Source organism: Mauremys reevesii, linkage group 2 (assembly GCF_016161935.1).
Source record: "Mauremys reevesii isolate NIE-2019 linkage group 2, ASM1616193v1, whole genome shotgun sequence".
NCBI classification, from domain to species: domain Eukaryota; kingdom Metazoa; phylum Chordata; order Testudines; family Geoemydidae; genus Mauremys; species Mauremys reevesii.
The window spans coordinates 65,125,832-65,144,768 of NC_052624.1; the positions used below are offsets into that span (position 1 = coordinate 65,125,832).

The 18,937-nt window shown below is 44.1% G+C and overlaps 1 long non-coding RNA gene across 5 annotated transcripts in view; it reads left to right on the top strand.

The window, feature by feature from the left end:
• Positions 1-18,937, top strand: part of LOC120398455 — a 39,043-nt gene that overhangs the window by 16,452 nt on the left and 3,654 nt on the right. The window contains exon 3 of one of the 5 annotated variants that reach the window (XR_005594437.1): positions 10,968-11,156. The exons of the other annotated variants lie outside the window; for them this stretch is intronic. This is a non-coding gene — a long non-coding RNA (uncharacterized LOC120398455). The remainder of the gene's footprint in view (positions 1-10,967; positions 11,157-18,937) is intronic. 5 annotated transcript variants of the gene reach the window in all.

Below are 18,937 nucleotides of genomic sequence, written 5' to 3' on the forward strand. Positions count from 1 at the left end.
ACCTTTTTTAAAAGTAAAGTATCTCTTGAAGCATTGAAACAAAAACAACTTTTAACATCTTGAAAACTTCCCCAAAAACATCTCATTTTGCAACCAACAATTCACTTCAGATAGGCTGTTTACAGTTATCTGAGGATAACTATGAACTAGATTTGAAGCACTGACCAAGAGGCAAAAGACTCTGTATTCCATTCATATTCACTGAGCATGTCCTCTGACTTTTTGCACACACATTGGGGCATTTTTCTCTACAAAATGGCCCCAGGTATTGTAGCATAGTTAGACTTTATTTTTTAAAAATTTATTCATCATGGGCCAAACTTATAGGTATTTATTCAGGTACAGGCAAGCTGCAATTCTCCAAAAAAGGGCCATATTTTTTTTGAGATAAATGTACCCACACACAACCACAGCATATATCATTTGAAAGCTTACTTTATGTACATTTAGATGAGGTATGATGTGGAGCAGTTGAATGGTGCTGTAAGCCCGTAAGTGAAGTGAAACAATGGTAACAAAATGAGAAAATATAGTGTTTTGCAGTTTCAGAAACACTGCAACATGATTGACTACAGTTCTTACTGCTGAAGTTAATTTCAACACCTTAATGTGGCATTAAGTGATCACAGCTACCAAAGGACAATGTATTAAAAGATTTTTATTGGTTTTGCATGGGCAAGTATTTTGAGAAATAATGAAGCTGTTTAACATGTAGCAAATATCAACATTTTGCAATATACTAATGTGAAATATATTCACATCACATTCTTAATTGTCAAAGCATCTCACAAATGATTATAATGTTCTATATTTTAAATTGAAATTTGAGCAGATCATTCTCACACTGAAGGTTGTGAACCAGTATTGCATGCCCACCATTTGTACTGCATAGTGGGAAGATATAAATGTACATGAATTCCTAATTAGATGCTATGTTGTATATAGCAAAGCATTACATCTGCCTGGTAGAAGGTTTCAATTTGTAATTGCTTATGCATGCAGTACTAGTCTTTGAAATATTCTAGAAACTACCCTTTTAATTCAGTGACGCCTATGCACAGGTTATTATTAGAGAGGACAAAACAGTGGGCTCACTAAACAAAAATGGCAATTTTGAAACTACTGTAATTAAGCACAAATTATGTTAGATGTGTCTGTATTTGTACAAAATGAAAAGTGTGGTGGTAATGCTAACAACATGCCTTGGGAATCTTACCTCTACAGAAAAGTTACAGTATAAAGACCTTGAGGATACAAGCCCCTTAAAGCTTACATCAAGGAGGAAAAAGCTCTCAAACTGTGCAAACTTATTTCACAATAAAAGCAAAAGAATGCAAAATTGTCAAAAGCCACTAGCGCTGGACAGAATTCTGTGATGCTGGCAGCAGAAGCCAGGAGAGATTAACTGTTTTGGTGGGTGCTGAATGAGTTTTTCTAGTTTGGCACATCATCTAATTCTCCTATCACAGGGATTGCTTGCAGGACTACTCAAGCAAGTTGAATTTGGCACGTTAGAGTTTAACTCAGGAAAGAAAACAGACACTGAATTTGAACAGATTCAATCATGCTCGTTCTGGTGGCTATAGAAGCAGGTGAACATGTTTCTATAGTGTGGATCGGACACAGACTTCTCTTAGGGGAGAGTCTGATGATAGAGAATCCCCAGGTTATAGTCAGGAGCAGAGGAATGAGAAATATAATGTAAGGGCCGGATCAGATGATGAACAGTCACATAAAAAAGAATCTGGCACATCAGAAAAAGGCAGGCTAATAAACAGGGACAAGTTTTTAAAGTGCTTGTACACAAATGCCAGAAGTCTAAATAATAAGATGGGTGAACTAGAGTGCCTTGTGATAAAGGAGGATATTGATATAATAGGCATCACAGAAACCTGGTGGACTGAGAGCAATCAATGGGACACAATCATTCCGGGGTACAAAATATATCGGAAGGACAGAACAGGCCGTGCAGGGGGAGGAGTGGCACTATATGTTAAAGAAAGTGTAGATTCAAATGAAGTAAAAATCTTAAGCGAATCCACAGGTTCCATAGAGTCTCTATGGATAGAAATTTCATGCTCAAGTAAAAATATAACATTAGGGATCTATTATCGACCACCTGACCAGGACAGTAATAGTGATGATGAAATGCTAAGGGAAATTAGAGAGGCTATCAAATTAAGAACCCAATAATAGTGGGGATTTCAATTATCCCCATATTGACTGGGAACATTTCACTTCAGGACGAAATGCAGAGATAAAATTTCGATACTTTAAATGACTGCTTCATGGAGCAGCTGGTACGGAACCCACAAGGGCGACTCTAGATTTAATCCTGAGTGGAGTGCAGGAGCTGGTCCAAGAGGTAACTATAGCAGGACCGCTTGGAAATAGTGACCATAATACAATAGCATTCAACATCCCTGTGGTGGGAAGAACATCCCAACTGCCCAACACTGTGGCCTTTAATTTCAAAAGGGGAACTATACAAAAATGAGGGTTAGTTAGACAAAAGTTAAAAGGTACATTGACTAAAGTGAAATCCTTTTAAAGACAACATAATAGAGGCACAACTTCAATGTATATCCCAAATTAAGAAAAACTGTAAAAGAACTAAAAAAGAGACACCTTGGATTAAACAACATGTAAAAGAAGCAGTGAAAGATAAAAAGACTTCCTTTAAAAGTGGAAGTCAAATCCTAGTGAGGCAAATAGAAAGGAGCACAAACGCTGCCAACTTAAGTGCAAGAGTGTAATAAGAAAAGCCAAAGAGGAGTTTGAAGAACGGCTAGCCAAAAACTCCAAAGGTAATAACAAAATGTTTTTTAAGTACATCAGAAGCAGGAAGCCTGCTAAACAACCAGTGGGGCCCCTTGACGATGAAAATACAAAAGGAGCGCTTAAAGATGATAAAGTCATTGCGGAGAAACTAAATGGATTCTTTGCCTCAGTCTTCACGGCTGAGGATGTTAGGGAGATTCCCAAACCTGTGCTGGCTTTTGTAGGTGACAAATCTGAGTAACTGTCACAGATTGAAGTGTCATGAGAGGATGTTTTTGAATTATTTGATACACTCAACATTAACTAGTCACCGGGACCAGATGGCATTCACCCAAGAGTTCTGAAAGAACTCAAATGTGGAACTATTAACTAAGGTTTGTAACCTGTCCTTTAAATCGGTACCCAATGACTGGAAGTTAGCTAATGTAACGCCAATATTTAAAAAGGGATCTAGTGATCCGGCAATTACAGACGGTAAGTCTAACGTCAAATTAGTTGAAACAATAGTAAAGAATAAAATTGTCAGACACATAGAAAAACATAAACTCTTGAGCAATAGTCAACATGGTTTCTGTAAAGGGAAATCGTGTCTTACTAATCTATTAGAGTTCTTTGAAGGTCAACAAACATGTGGACAAGGGGGATCCGTGGACATAGTGTACTTAGATTTCCAGAAAGCCTTTGACAAGGTCCTCACCAAAGGCTCTACGTAAATTAAGCTGTCATGGGATAAAAGGAAAGGTCCTTTCATGGATTGAGAACTGGTTAAAGGACAGGGAACAAAGGGTAGGAATTAATGGTAAATTCTCAGAATGGAGAGGGTAACTAGTGGTGTTCCCAAGGGTCAGTCCTAGGACCAATCCTATTCAATTTATTCATAAATGATCTGGAGAAAGGGGTAAACAGTGAGGTGGCAAAGTTTGCAGATGATACTAAACTACTCAAGATAGTTAAGATCAAAGCAGATTGTGAAGAACTTCAAAAAGATCTCTCAAAACTAAGTGATTGGGCAACAAAATGGCAAATGAAATTTAATGTGGATAAATGTAAAGTAATGCACATTGGAAAAAATAACCCCAACTATACATACAACATGATGGGGGCTAATTTAGCTACAACGAGTCAGGACAAAGATCTTGGAGTTATCGTGGATAGTTCTCTGAAGATGTCCACGCAGTGTGCAGAGGCGGTCAAAAAAGCAAACAGGATGTTAGGAATCATTAAAAAGGGGATAGAGAATAAGACTGAGAATATATTATTGCCCTTATATAAATCCATGGTACGCCCGCATCTCGAATACTGTGTACAGATGTGGTCTCCTCACCTCAAAAAAGATATTCTAGCACTAGAAAAGGTTCAGAAAAGAGCAACTAAAATGATTAGGGGTTTAGAGAAGGTCCCATATGAGGAAAGATTAAAGAGGCTAGGACTCTTCAGTTTGGAAAAGAGAAGACTAAGGGGGGACATGATAGAGGTATATAAAATCATGAGTGATGTTGAGAAAGTGGATAAGGAAAAGTTATTTACTTATTCACATAATACAAGAACTAGGAGTCACCAAATGAAATTAATAGGCAGCAGGTTTAAAACAAATAAAAGGAAGTTCTTCTTCACGCAGCGCACAGTCAACTTATGGAACTCCTTACCTGAGGAGGTTGTGAAGGCTAGGACTATAACAATGTTTAAAAGGGGACTGGATAAATTCATGGTGGCTAAGTCCATAAATGGCTATTAGCCAGGATGGGTAAGAATGGTGTCCCTAGCCTCTGTTCGTCAGAGGATGGAGATGGATGGCAGGAGAGAGATCATTTGATCATTGCCTGTTAGGTTCACTCCCTCAGGGGCACCTGGTATTGGCCACTGTCGGTAGACAGATACTGGGCTAGATGGACCTTTGGTCTGACCCGGTACGGCCTTTCTTATGTTCTTATGTTCTTATGTTCTCCAGTATTTGGTACTGTTATATTGTTTGCTTGAGAAAAAATAGAAACATTTTGAGAGAGCAACCATCTAGGGGAGGCAGCACTCCAAACAGATCACATGTTGTTTTCCAGAATATCTGTCGAAGACAAACTGCATCCTTGGCAATCATCACTTAATATATCTTTCTTTCTACTTGAGTAAAATGAATCTTAAAGCAAAACTATCTGGTCACACTGCAACAATAGTCACCTTATGTCATTTCATTTTATCAGCTGATTGAAGAGAGAGAGAGAATGCTTTGTAGCAGCTTGGACAGAATAAAACCCTACTTCTCTCAGATGTAGAAATTGCAAGCTACTCCAGTAGCAAATTACAGGCAACTCTAGAAAAACACCAATTCTGCAATTTCATTCCATGGGCAAGGCCAGCCTACCACAGTTCTGTGCAGCACAATGCCATTAGCTGATGTCCTCCAAGCTGCCAGCAATCTGAATCAGGAACTTAAGTCATCCAAGTGTTTTGTGATGTTCTCCTGGCAAGTGAGCCTGATGAACAGCTTTGAAAAGAACAAGTGGTTTTTGTATAATGTCTCTTCAATCCTTCAGTCTGAAATAGCCACAATGAAAGCTTCAGAATATTATCCAAAGCCAAGTGATTGTAGTTAACAGAGGTCAGCTACTTCTGTGTCCGAGTTGGTGCAGGAGTTTGTCCTTTGGTTGATACAGGAAGAGGCATATAATTCAGCCAGCAGTTAGTATCATCCTTCAGAAGACCTTCAAAGAAGGTGCCTTTCAAATGTAAAGTGCATAGTATTAACAGTTCCAAGATTATCCCATCATTGCCTGTGGCGGATTTAGAGTTAGTCAGGCCCTGTGCTCAGCTTCATTTTTGGGGCCCCTCCTTGGGACCCAGCCAAGAAAAAGAACATTCTCTCTTCTCTCCCCCCTGCCCCTGTTTTTCATTCTATTTTTCTTCTTCCTCCTCCTCCTATAAGTAATAGGAAGTAAATGAAAATAAAGTGAGTACCTTGATTGTTTTTGTATTCTAACTTATTTTTCCACAGACCACTTGAAAATTGCTGAGGGTCTCGGTGGACCACTTAATGATCTTTTCAAATATTGTTTGTACTGTTAGCTAACTATTGTAAAGCACTTTGGATAAGAGCGCTTTATTTAGAAAAATGTAAAAAAGCATTGGGGTGTGGGGGCTGGCCAGGACTTATGGTGTGGGAGGGGGCTGGGGGTTCAGGGTCTGGCCTGGAGTTAGGGTACAGGAGGGGGCTCAAGGCTGGGATAGGAGATTGGGGTGTGGAGTGCTTACCTGGGGCAGCTCCCATTTGGTGCAAGGGGTGCACGTAGGGATATGGGTGTGTGTGCAGGAGTCAGGGTGGGCTGGGGTATGGGTGGATGCAGGAGTCAGGGAGAGTAGGGGGCTGGGGGTATGGGGGGTTGCAGGAGTCGGGGAGGGCAGGGTGTGTGTGAGAGGAGTGCAGAAGTCAGGGCTGGGAGTGTGTGAGGGGGGTGCAGGAGTAGGTTGGAGTGAAGGGTCTGGCCAGGAATTAGGATGCAGGAGGGGGCTCAGGGTTGGGCAGGAGGTTGGGGTGTGGAGTGCTTACCTGGGGCAGCTCCCATTTGGTGTGAGGAGTGCAGGTGGGAATGGGGGGGTGCAGGAGCTCTCATTTAGTGCTCAGGGTGGGGAGGGGGATGTGGGGGGGTGCAGGAGTCAGGGCTGGGGTCATGGGGGTGCTACTACCTTGTGATGTCCTACCAATACCAAATGACGTTTGGTAGTGTTACTCAAGTGATTCCATTTTGGACTGGTTTCAATCACAAGCTTGCAACAAAGAGCAGTTACATAGCAGTTGCACATAAACCTATTCTGGAGATCAAACCAGCTGACAGGGCCATAGTCCATACTACAATACTGAAATGTCAGCAGCTGTAGAACATTAGCATGCTGCTTGGACCATGGATCAGCAGCTCTATCTGTTGCCCAGCAAATGAAATGGACTATCTCAAATAAACTTAGTACCAGTGGATTCACCCGGGTGGTCTTCACACCCTGTGCTGTTTTATTGCATGTATTAGGGAAATTTGGGGGAGAGGCAGGACGGCTAGACCATTTTGTTGATTCTGGTGTGTGGGCAGCTTATACTACAAGCAAATGCTTGCTTGTAAGTAATTCAGCTGTGCTCTTTGTGGCTTGACTCTGGCATTTGAGGCAACTGTGTGCTCTGAAAGGTTATTCATTTGCTAAGTAGTGTGATCAGGAAGGAGGTACTCATAGTTACAGAATTTGTCTGGCAAGTGTTGGCTGACACTCAAAAGGTGTCATTAAAGAGCTTGGTGCTGTAATTCAGCATATGCTACCACTACTAGAGGAATTTCAGACCTTCGGATTACGCCCAGTTTCCTACAATCGAGTTCTGGGAATCACTTTCTCCAGGTTTTGCATGGCTGAATGGCTGAGTGAGAGGATGATTCAAAATTTCTCTCTCTTTGCCCCCCCTCCCCCATGTATTTCCATACTACTTTACTGCAGACATGCCCAGATATGCCAAGTGGATACAGTCTACATTCTTGATATGTTAAATCTTCCTACACTGAACTGTATATCTGCCAAGGCAATGAAGACTGTGGTAACCCATGCACTCTGACTGTTCATAACAATGAACAAGATGTTGAATAGAAATATTGCCAATCTATTAAATTTATACAAGTATTGAAATGTATTAGACTTTGTTTTATCTGTGACCTCAAAGCATCATAAAGATCCCATTTTATGTCTTGAAATAATAGTAGTTAAATTAACGAACAATGACACCATCTACAGGTCAAAATGACTGCTTTGAAATATTTGTATTAGTTTATACCTGTTTCTATATGTAACTTTAGCGCCCTCATGGCCAAGATGGAGTCTGCTCTGCAGGCAGCTCTGGGCAAGAGAAGGCACGCGCAGGAATGCAGCAGGAAAAATCCCTTCCACTCCTGAGGCACCTGTTCCAGCCCCCCCCCCCCCCCCGAGTGAACACCCACAGGAAAAGTACAATGGATATAACTAAGGGAAATATTTATTTACAGAGGGATGAGAGGAGAAAAACAAGGGGAAATATAGGGGGAGCAGTAGAACAGGGTTGCATCCAAACCAAGGCCCCACAGGCCCAGTGGTGGCACAGTCTGGAAGGGCAGACACCGAGCAATGTGTCTGCACACAGAGTTCAGGAGTCCTGAGCAAACTTCCAGTCCTGTGGTGAGTCTTGGGTGCTCCTGGTCATCTTTGGCACCAGTGAACTCTCCCCAGCAAACCCCTCTGGTGCCCTCTTCTGCCGCTCTTTGCAAAGCCACCCAGAGCGACCCCCTCCCCACTTAACTAGCGACAGCCTCCCTCCTTGTTCCCAATGCAGAGTCACAAGCCCCAGTACTCACAGCCCCATGCAGCTCTGGGCAGCCATGATACTGGATCCAGCTCCAGCCTGTCCTTCTTGGCCGATTCCGCCCTGGCACAGTGCTCCTCCTGGCTCCTGTCCTGGGCTGTCCCCGATCGGCCGCCCTGCCCTTCCCAGACTTCAGGCAGGTTCTCTGCTGCTTCACTTTGCGAGGGCCTGCTTGCTGCCACCTCTCTCTCCCTCTGAGCTCCAGAGCCCCCCCTGGAGTTTCCCTCCTTTTTTCCTCACTCCCCCCTCCCCTGTTAGGAAAAAGGTTTAAAGGGGCCATGTTCTCTAAACCCCAAAGGGGTTACATATGGTAATAGCATCACTTGACAGCTCCATATCATACCTCATCTTAATGTAAACATAATAAACTTTCAAATGGCTCTTATGGTGTTTGAGGGAGGGGTGGAGAGGGTACATTATCAATCAAATCAGTGATGTCTGTAGCTCACCTAGTAAATTTTGAATTTCATTGTTAATAAGGGTTCATGTGAGAGAGAACTAGGTGGAGACCTCACAACGTGATTCAATAAAAAATATTAGCAGAGCTGATTTATAACTTTCCAACAAAATGACTTTTTGACAGAAAAGGCAGTTTGACACTTTCCCATAGTTTCAGGTTCTGACATTTTCAATTAATGTTTTTTTGATTTATGAAAAACTTTTGAGAGAATTTCATCATTGTGAAAAAAACCAAAAGTTTTTCCAGTTTGAAGCAACTTTTTGTTTTGAAATATAAACTAATTATAATAGAGAAACTTTAAATTGAAACAACATACTTCAATTTGCCCTGAACCAAATATTTTGTTTGGATTTTTGGTTCATGAAAACTTTCAAGATTTACACTCTGTCCCAGGAAAACTTTTGTGGTTTTCCTGCCCAGCTCTATATCTAGGCAAAAAAAAACATTAAATTAATAGAAAGGGAGTGCGAGCTATCACCTAGAGCAAGGAAACTGGGAATTAGTACTCCCCAGCATTGTGTGACTTGAGCTCACTACTCCTCCTGTAACTGGGTCTGAATCTTTCCCTTTCTCACAGGGGTGTCACAGCTAGAACTATGTTACATGCAGGGTTGTGGTACATCATTTATAATATTGCCCCCTTTGCCAAGTGGCAGTAGATTTCAGGGCCTTGTGGGTCAGTTTCCCATTTGGTGCAGTGATGTGGTATTTATCTTACTGTGTTTTGTTTATATAATGTACACAATATATATAATGTTTCCTTGAGCAGGGATTGTAATAAACCACACAACCACCTCCTCTTGCAGAAATCTTAGGTAAGGCACCTCGTCTTGTTTCAAGAAGGAGCTGCCTTGGTGCTCGCTCTCTCTTACCAGGGCTCTCAAAACTCACCTAGATCCATTTGGGTTAATAACCACTCTACATCCCTTTTGATCCCTCCAACACCTTGCACTTTAGTGCAAGGCTCTCCTTAGACCACATTGTCTGGAAAAGGTGGCTTGGCCAATTAACCCTCCTCATGCACCTGCTCTGCATTTCAAAGGAAGTTCTGTCAGGAAGGTGAATGTTTTTACCCACACCATATCCTTAGCTCTCCGAGGGCATGCACTGCATGGCATCTGGGACACTGAGCCACCGAGAGTTAAGCAACCAGCAGACTAAGGCTATGTATGCACTGTGCACCTTACAATGGCAAGGCTGCCCTGCTGCTCTTTGTTCTGGGAGAGAGCTCTCTCAGCAACAAAACAAAACCACACCCCCAACAAGGGGCAATAGCTTCCCACTGTCGAAGCACTGTCCACACCAGTACTTTTTGTTGTCAAAACTTTTGTCATTCAAGAGGGTGATTTTTTTTCACATCCCTGAGCGACAATGACACAAGTGCCAGTGTAGACAAAGCCTAAGTGACCCAAAAATCAACCTTTAAGAACATATTAGAGAAGTACTGAAATGGTAAACATGGCCATTTCTTGTAAATAGTTCTCAAAGCCAGGTTAAATAGACTAAATTCTTTGAAATTTAAACTTGTATTGTCAAACAATTAGTATGTAACTTTTAATTCTATTTGTTTATCTTGATAAATTTCTAAGTTGTAGATAAACTTCTATTCATTTGTTACTATAGTCTATTGATTCAGAGATCAAAAAAAGAATATTAACAGTTAAATGAAACTTGGGGTGTAATAATATCATTGTCTACATTTCTCTTTGAGGTTTGTAGTAAACTGTGAACTGCTTGAATGGTTAATTACCTTATGCTAATGAATGCAGCTAGTTACCAGTGTGTGCCTAAGAAATAGCGATTTACTTCAAATCAACCATGTATTGTACAGGGGTGGCCAGACTTACAGATCCTCTAAACCACATATGTTAATACTTGGAAGTTTGAGAGCCAGGTGCATCTGCCAGGGCTTCTGCCCTGCAGCAGCGTGGTGGGGTTTGGGGCTTCAGCCCCGTCAGAGGCACCTGTCAGTGCTTGGGGCTTCAGCCTCACTCTTGCTGAAGCCCCAAGCCCCGGCAGGTGTCTCCCATGGGGCTGAAATCCCTAGACCCCCTCTCCACTGGGCAGAAGCCCCTAGCTCCACTACCCCACAGCAGGACAGAAGCCCCGAGTTTCCCCCCTACCCCCATCTGGTAGGTGGAGAATAGCGGACTGTGGTGGGCTCTGTGTGCCACACTTTAACTGTAAAAGAGCTGCATGTGGCTCATAAGCTGCTGTTTAACCACACATGGTATAGTACCTATTCTACATCCAAGGAAATGCCTGTTGTGATGTCTGCTGTCAAGAGGCTATCAGAGCCTGCTAGAGAACTATAAAAGAGCTCTCTAGTGCCTCATCCTATTTATCTCAGATCTGCTTAAACTTTGTCAGGGGAAGTTCAAACCGCAAGACTGAGGTCTCCAGGCCTATGATGGAATGTCCCTGCAACTTCGCATGGAAGAATTTGAACAAACATTTACATGTGGACAGCCTATTAGACTATAACTTACAGAATTGATTCTGTAAGGACTTGTATAAATCAGCATCCTCACCATCTCTACCTAAGAACTTTTCATATCTGTATGTATAATCTTTTAACCACAGCAACTCTGTTTGTTTGTTTTTAATAAATCTTAGATTAGTTGATAAGAATTGGCTGTAAGCATGTATTAGGGTAAAATCCAGGGCTGGCCTTACCATGAAGCGAACTGAGACGGCCGCCTCAGGTGCCAGGCTGTGGGGAGAGGGGGTACCACTAGGACCCAGAGTGTAGAAAATTGTCTGCTGCAGGTGCATATGTATTCTCTGTGCTCTAGATGCACAGAGATGGTGGAGTGCTGTGCTGAAGGAAGGAGGGCACGAGACATGGCAGACAGGCAGGAGAAAAGGTGAGCGGGAATAACAGAAAGCAGCAGGAGTTGCAGGGAGAGAGAGGAGGAGGAGGAGCCTCTTATGTACCTCTCTAGCACCCCCAGGAGCCTGGACTGATTAACACCAGCTTCTCAGGGAGCTTCCTGTTTCCTGCTGCTTCCCTGAACCCACTTGAGGAGAACAGGCAGTCAACTAGGAAGTAATAGGAGCCAGTTAGGCCTTTAAGACACTGATATCTTGCCTCATTCAGGCCCTGCTACCAGCCTGCTTATTTGTCCCCTTCAACTGAATGTTGAGAGCCACTATAGCTGGCACAGAACAGCAGTCATGAGTGAAAGAAGAAAACGCCCCTCTAGGGCAGCATTCAGAAAAAGAAAGAAAGCAAAGGAAGCTTTTCTATCTAAGCAGGAAGGAGCTCTCCTGAGATACATAGACACAAATGTTCATGGTGAGCCTTCCGGCCCCAGTGAGGATGTGAGTGGTGAGGAGATGACTGATCTTCCAGTTAGTCAGAGTGCAGGTGACCTGGCAGCACTCCTGAAAAAGTGCACATTCCTGAAGAAAAGTGCAGATCAGAGAAGAGTGTGGTGGAGGCGCAAGAAACAGCTGCTGCTGAGTTCAATTCCTTAAGACTACATGATCCAGGACTGTGGACCCACCTGAGCAGTAGCCTGAGGGACTTCCTTGTGCTGCATGGGCCACAGATTAGTGAAAAACTTCATGTTCCCCAAAGCCAATGAAAATAGAAGTTTCCATCCAATACATTACTGGTGTGAAATCCGCAATGGTGACAAAGTGGAGAGGCCATGGCTTATGTACTCAAAAACCCAGAATACTGCATACTGGTTTTGTTGTAAACTTTTCCAGTCTAATGTTCCAGCCACATTGGATTCTACAGGAACATAGGACTGGAAAACTCTGGCTAGAAATCTGGCATGCCATGAGAGGGCAGCAAATCACCAGAGAGCTTTCCATAGGTAGAAAGAGCTTGAGATGAGACTAAGGTTAAAGGCCACCATAGATGATCAGCATCAAGAGACGACTGCGTCAGAGTCCCTTTACTGGCAAAATGTTCTGAAAAGGCTCATTGTCATTGTGAGAATGCTTCCTACCCAAAACCTAGCACTGCATGGCACTTCAGATCAGCTGTATGTGCCAAACAATGGAAACTTCCTTAAAATTGTGGAGCTGATGATTGAGGTTGATGCTGTACTCCAGGAGCATCTAAGAAGAGTCACCACCCAAGAAGTACACATACCACTATACAGTTACTGGCAACAAAAGTCAAACAGAAGATTGTGGCAGATCTGAAGTCATCAAGATATTACTCTGTTATTCTGTACTGCACACCTGACATCAGCCATACAGAACAAATGACTTTAATGGTGTGTTTTGTAACAACAGAATCTAGTGAAAATGTCCCTGCAATGGTAACTGTCGGAGCATTTTCTAGAATTTATTGACATTGATGATACTACAGGAGCTGGTATGAAAAATGTGCTTCTTAAAAAGCTGGAAGATATGGGAATTGTGATAGCAGACATGAGAGGTCAGGGCTACGATAATGGTGCCAACATGAGAGGAAAGAACAGAGGAGTGCAGACACAGGTCCGAGAGTTAAACCCTCAAGCTTTTTTTGTTCCATGCAGTTCTCATTCACTGAACTTGGTGGTCAGTAATGCCGCATCAGCTTCTAGTGAGGCTGCTGAATTTTTTAATGTAATTCAAAGCATCTATGTATTTTTCTCTGCATCAACTCATTGATGGCAAATTTTGAAGCAACATCTGGGAACATCCTCTCTGACACTGAAACCACTAAGTGCCACACGATGGGAAAGTCGAGTGGAGGCAATAAAGCCTATCAGACACCAAATTGGGAAGATAGATGATGCCATAGTTGCAAGTATGGAGGATAACGCTATGTCAGGAACTGTTCATGGGAGAACAGTGGCAGAGGGAAATGGAATCACCAGAAACATACATAACTTCAAATATCTGTGTGGCTTAGTGTTGTGGCATGACATACTGTTTGAAATAAATGTTGTAAGCAAGAGACTCCACGGTGTTGACCTTGATATATCTGGAGCAATGGAACAACTGAACAAAGCAAAGTCATACCTACAGTCTTACTGGTCAGATGAGGGATTTCAAAACGTTCTGAAGAGTGCACAGAAGTTGGCAGAGGAACTTCACAATGAAGCTATTTTCCCACCTATTCAAGAATACAAGAGTCATCGAAGAAGAGGACATTTTGATTACAAGGCACAGGATAATCCCATAAGAGACCCAAAACAACAATTCAGAGTTGAATTCTTTAACCAGATTGTGCAATACAGTCAGTTGAAGAACATTTCATGCAGCTCAAGGAACACAGCAGTATATTTGGGATGTTGTATGATATATTCCCAAACTCCTCACTATACCTGAAGAAGACCTACACCAGCAATGCAGGGCACTAGAAACAGTGTTGACGCATGATGACATGAGCGATATTGATGCGAGTGATTTAGGTGATGAACTGAAAGCCCTTTCAAGATACATTTCAGCAGGGTCAACTCCAAAGGCTGTTCTGGAATATATGTGCACAGATAAGATGATCACTCTCTTTCCAAATGCTTTTGTTGCTCTGCGCATACTTCTAACACTTCCTGTAACAGTTGCCAGTGGAGAACGCAGCTTCTCCAAGCTGAAGTTAATAAAAACACATCTACGCTCCACAATGACACAGGAGAGGCTGGTCGGCCTTGCAACCATCTCAATAGAGCATGAGCTGGCCCAGACTAAGGACCTTCAGCAGGAAGCAGTTCAAATCTTTGCATCCAAGAAGGCACGGAAAGCACCACTTTGGCCTTTTTATCTGTTTGAATAATCAGTGTTTACTATGCAGACAAGAAAAGTTAACTTTCAAATGCCTGAACAGCAAATGTAAGTGTTACTTTCAATTTTTGAACAAGACATTTTAAGTTGTTAGTTCTCCTTTATCAGGGTAGGCAGCAGAGAAGCACCATGAGAGGAACAGAACAGGAAGGCAGAATTGAGACCTTTCAAAGTTTTGACCCAAGTGAGGGGTTATGGGGGTGTCATTTGAGCTCCCTGCCTCAGGTGCCAAAATGTTGTGGGCCAGCCCTGGTAAAATCTGAAATATTCATTGACCAGGTGGGTAATGTGTCCAATCTCTTGGAACTGGTAGAACTTTATATATGGTGAATGAGACTTCTTAAAGTAATCCTCATTATATTTGATTTGGCTGTCTGGGTGGGAGCCAAAGGCTAGATTGCTTAAGGTAAACTGTATTTTTGACTTCTTGGTAACCAGTAAGGTATTACACAAGCTATTTTGTGTGAATCTAATTATAGGAATAAACCACAAGTTTTGGGGATCGTCTGTCCCATTCTTTGCAGTTTGCCCTAATTGAGCAATCTTAGGTTCTCTCTACACTGGCAAGTTTCTGTGCAGTAAAGCAGCTTTCTGTGCTGTAACTCCTGAGGTATACACACTGCCAAGCGACTTAGTGTTTAGAAACTGCACAGTTGCAGCGCTGTAAAAAACTCACCCCAACAAGAGGTGTACAGCTTTCTGCACTGGGGCTGCAGTGCCAGTGCAGACACCTTGGTCAATTCACAGTGCTGTGATTGGCCTCTGGAGGTGTCTCACAATGCCTGTTCTCACCTCACTGGTCATCGATTTTAACTCTACTTCCCTGCCCCCAGGTGACTAACCATCATCCCCATCCCGTAAATTCCTTTGGAACTTTGAAAGTTCCCTTCCTGTTTGCTCAGTGATGTGTGCAGTGGTCTCAGTGCATCTTTCCAGGTCGCCATCCCTGCTCCATGCACCAGGCGATCCCCTGCTCGGAGCAATGCCAAGCTGCTGGACCTCATCAGCATTTGAGGACAGGAGGCTGCCTAGTCCCAGCTGCAGGAATTATGAAAACTACGGACAGATTTAATGATGCATGACAGAAAGGAACCATGACCAGGCCACATTGCAATGCAGGGTCAAAGTGAAGGAGCTGCAGAACACCTACTACAAGGTGCAGGACGCAATCCGCCGCTTTGATGCTGCACCCACGAGCTGCAGGTTCTACAAAGAGCTGGACTCAGTGCTTGGTGGTGACCCCATCTCCGCTGCGATGACCCCTGTGGATACTTCAGTGGCTCATGTGCCAGTCAAGAGTGGACCAAGCCACGAGGAGGAAATCTTGGACAAGGATGGGAAGGGGGACTCAGAGGCAGAGGATGACTCAGAGGACAGAGATGCATGCAACCAGCAGAGCTCTTTTCTACGCCAGAGGAGCCTAGCCAGTCACAGCTGTTGGATGTTGGCGAAGCACAAACAGGAGAGGAGGCCCCTGGTAAATGGATTTGATTTTGTGAATCGCTGAAGCAAGTTGTTGCGGGCAGGAGGGTTGCAGAAAACAGGCTTGTGTCTGTGTGATGCGCGTACCACCGCATGCCTAGTCTGAGTGATGGAACAGGTTGTTGGTTTGACTCCCTCACTTCACGGGAATCTCCCTCAGATCTCCAGGAAACTCTCATGGAGATTCTGGGCAATCCGCTGTTGCAGGTTCTTTGGCAGAGCTGCTTTGTTTCTTGCCCCATTAACGGTAACTTTCTCACGCCATTGTGCCATCATGGGGGAGGGGGAGACCATTGCTGCACGTAGACACACTGCATGGGGGCAAGGGCAGAAGCCACAGTCCTGGAGAAGACCCTCCCTTGATTCCCTGCTCACCCTCAACAGCAAGATATCTTCCATAATGATCCACATCCTGTGAAAAGTGTGGGGACAGGAATGATTATCAGGCCTCTCGTACAGTGCTGGCTCTCTCCAAGATCCACGTGCTCAGTATACAGCAGGGTCTTGGAAGAGTGATGTACCTGCCCCTGTGGCTAATCACCATTTTGGGGGTCTTATGGCTCATGTGTGCTTGCCTAGGATCAGCCAGTTAGTGACAGGTGTCAGTGATTTAAAACACAGCCAGCACTCAATCAGTGTTCTGTGTTGCAACCAATACTGCTTCTGTAATATGTTGCGTTTAAACTTCACAGAGATGACCCTCTCTCATTGGCAGCTGAATGGCTGTGCAGAATTAGAAAGCAGCCAAGAAGAACTAAGGAGGACTTTCTGCGTGAGGTTATGATGCACTCTGTGGCCAAGAAGCAGGAATTGAAGGAGTGGCAGGACAGCAAGAAGAGGGACCAAAAGGGGAACACGGCATGCCAGAAAGAAGCCACAGAGTGGCTCTTAAACGTTATGGAGCGCCAAGCAAACACGCTTCAGGTGATACTAGCTCTGCAAACCGAACAGCTCTGTGCCCACCCCACCCTGCAGCCACTGTCTCAAAACTCTTTCACATGCTCCCCCCCAGATACCGCCAACACACTCTTACCAACCTCCTGGTTCCAGTCTATACCCGCAGCATTCCACTCCTCCCCCGTCACAGTCCAGCACTGTGGACTGCCACTACTCACTGCACTCAACACCCATCCCTCTGCAGTTTGGCCCTGCTGAAATACAGTTCCTGCTGCTTTGTACTCTAGAGGAGAAGGTTGGATATGATCCTTGAACATACGCAAATCTTTAGCTGTCCCAGGACCCCACCTCCTCCTGGGATCTTCCTTTCCCCATCCCCCTCACTGCTGATGGTGTGTTTTGTTTTGTGTTGTTTGGTTGTTTTTTGGTTTGACACTCTCCTCCGGTTGTTGTTTTTTAATAAAAGAATTGTGTTGGTTTGAAAGCAATCTTTATTCTATTAACTGAAAGCAAACAGAGCTCTGCAAAGCAACAGACTATGTTAAACCCGCATATTGCATCATCTGCACCAATCAAGCATTACAAGCACTGCACTCCCGAGCATAGCAACAAATATTAGTGGCTTTCAGCTTCAAATTGCTGCCTCAAGGCATCCCTGATCCTTATAGCCCCACACTGCGCTCCTCTAATAGCCCTGATCTCTGGCTGTTCAAACTCAGCCTCCAGAAGCTGAGTGTCTGCAGTCCAGCCCTGAGTGAAGCTTTCACTCTTCCCTTCACAAATATTATGGAGTGTATAGCACACAGCTATAAAGATAGGAATATTGTCATACGCCAGGGCCAGCTTCCCATATAGGCAGCACCAGTGGGCCTTTAAATGGCCAAAAGCACACTCAACAGACATTCTGCACTTGCTCAGCCTGTTTTTGAACTTGCTGCTGTCAAGTTGCTCCATGTATGGCTTCCTAAACCATGGCATTAAGGGGTAATCGGGGTCTCCCAGGATCACAATGGGCATTTCAACTTCTCCTATGGTTATCTTCTGGTCCGGGAAGAAAGTCCCTGCTTGCAGCTTCCTGAACAGGCCAGTGTTCCAAAAGATCCATGCATCATGCAACTTTCCAGACCAGCTTGCGTTAATGTCTGTGAAACGCCCCCAGTGATTCACAAGCACCTGGAGAACCATTGAAAAATACCCCTTGTGATTAATGTACTTGAGGGCTAGGTGGTCTGGTGCCAGAATTGGAATGTGCATGCCATCTATCGCCCCTCTGCAGTTAGGGAAGCCCATTTGTGCAAAGCCATCTGCAGTGTCACGCACATTGCCCAGAGTCAGTCTTTTGGAGCAGGATGCGATTAATGGCCCTGCACACTTCCATCAACACAAGTCCAATGGTTGACTTTCCCACTCCAAACTGGTTAGTGACCAATCGGTAGCAGTCTGGAGTAGCCAGCTTCCACAGTGCAATCACCAGGCGCTTCTCCAATGGCAGGCCAGCTCTCATTCTCGTGTCCTTGCGCCACAGGGCTGGGGCGAGCTCATCACATAGTCCCATGAATGTGGCTTTCCTCATCCAAAAGTTCTGCAGCCACTGCTTATCATCCCAGACGTGCATCACAATGTGATCCCAGCACTCAGTGCTTGTTTCCTGAGCCCAAAAGCGGTGTTCGTGCCTCTGTGAATGCCACAAGCAATCTCGTGTCATAGCTAGTACGTGTGGCGAGATCAATGTCACACTCCTCTTGCCTTTGTAGTTTAAGGAATAACTCCACTGCCACTCATGATGTGTTGGTCAGAGCAAGCAGCATACTGGTCAATAGTTCAGGATCCATTCCTGCAGCCCAAAGATGCAGGGTGCACAGTACACAAACTGTTAAAAGATGGTGCCAAATGTGGATGGAAGCACAGGGATTGCTGTGATGTGAAGCAATGCGTCATGGGGCATTGGGACAGGACCCAGGATGCCCCGCGACCCCCTCCATCTTCCCACAACTCTTAGCAGTAGAAGAGGAAGAAATGCTCTGTGGAATAGCTGCCCAGATTGCAACACTCCAAGTACCGCTGCAAGCGTGAACAAGCTATTGCGCAGGTAGCTGACAGTGTGAACACACAACAGCGGTTTCCCTTCAGCGCTCTCTGAGTGGCACTGTACCTCCCGGAGCTATAACTCTGCCAGTGCAGAAATGCCCTCAGTGTGGCCCGTCCATTGACCAGGATCAGATCATCCTAACTCA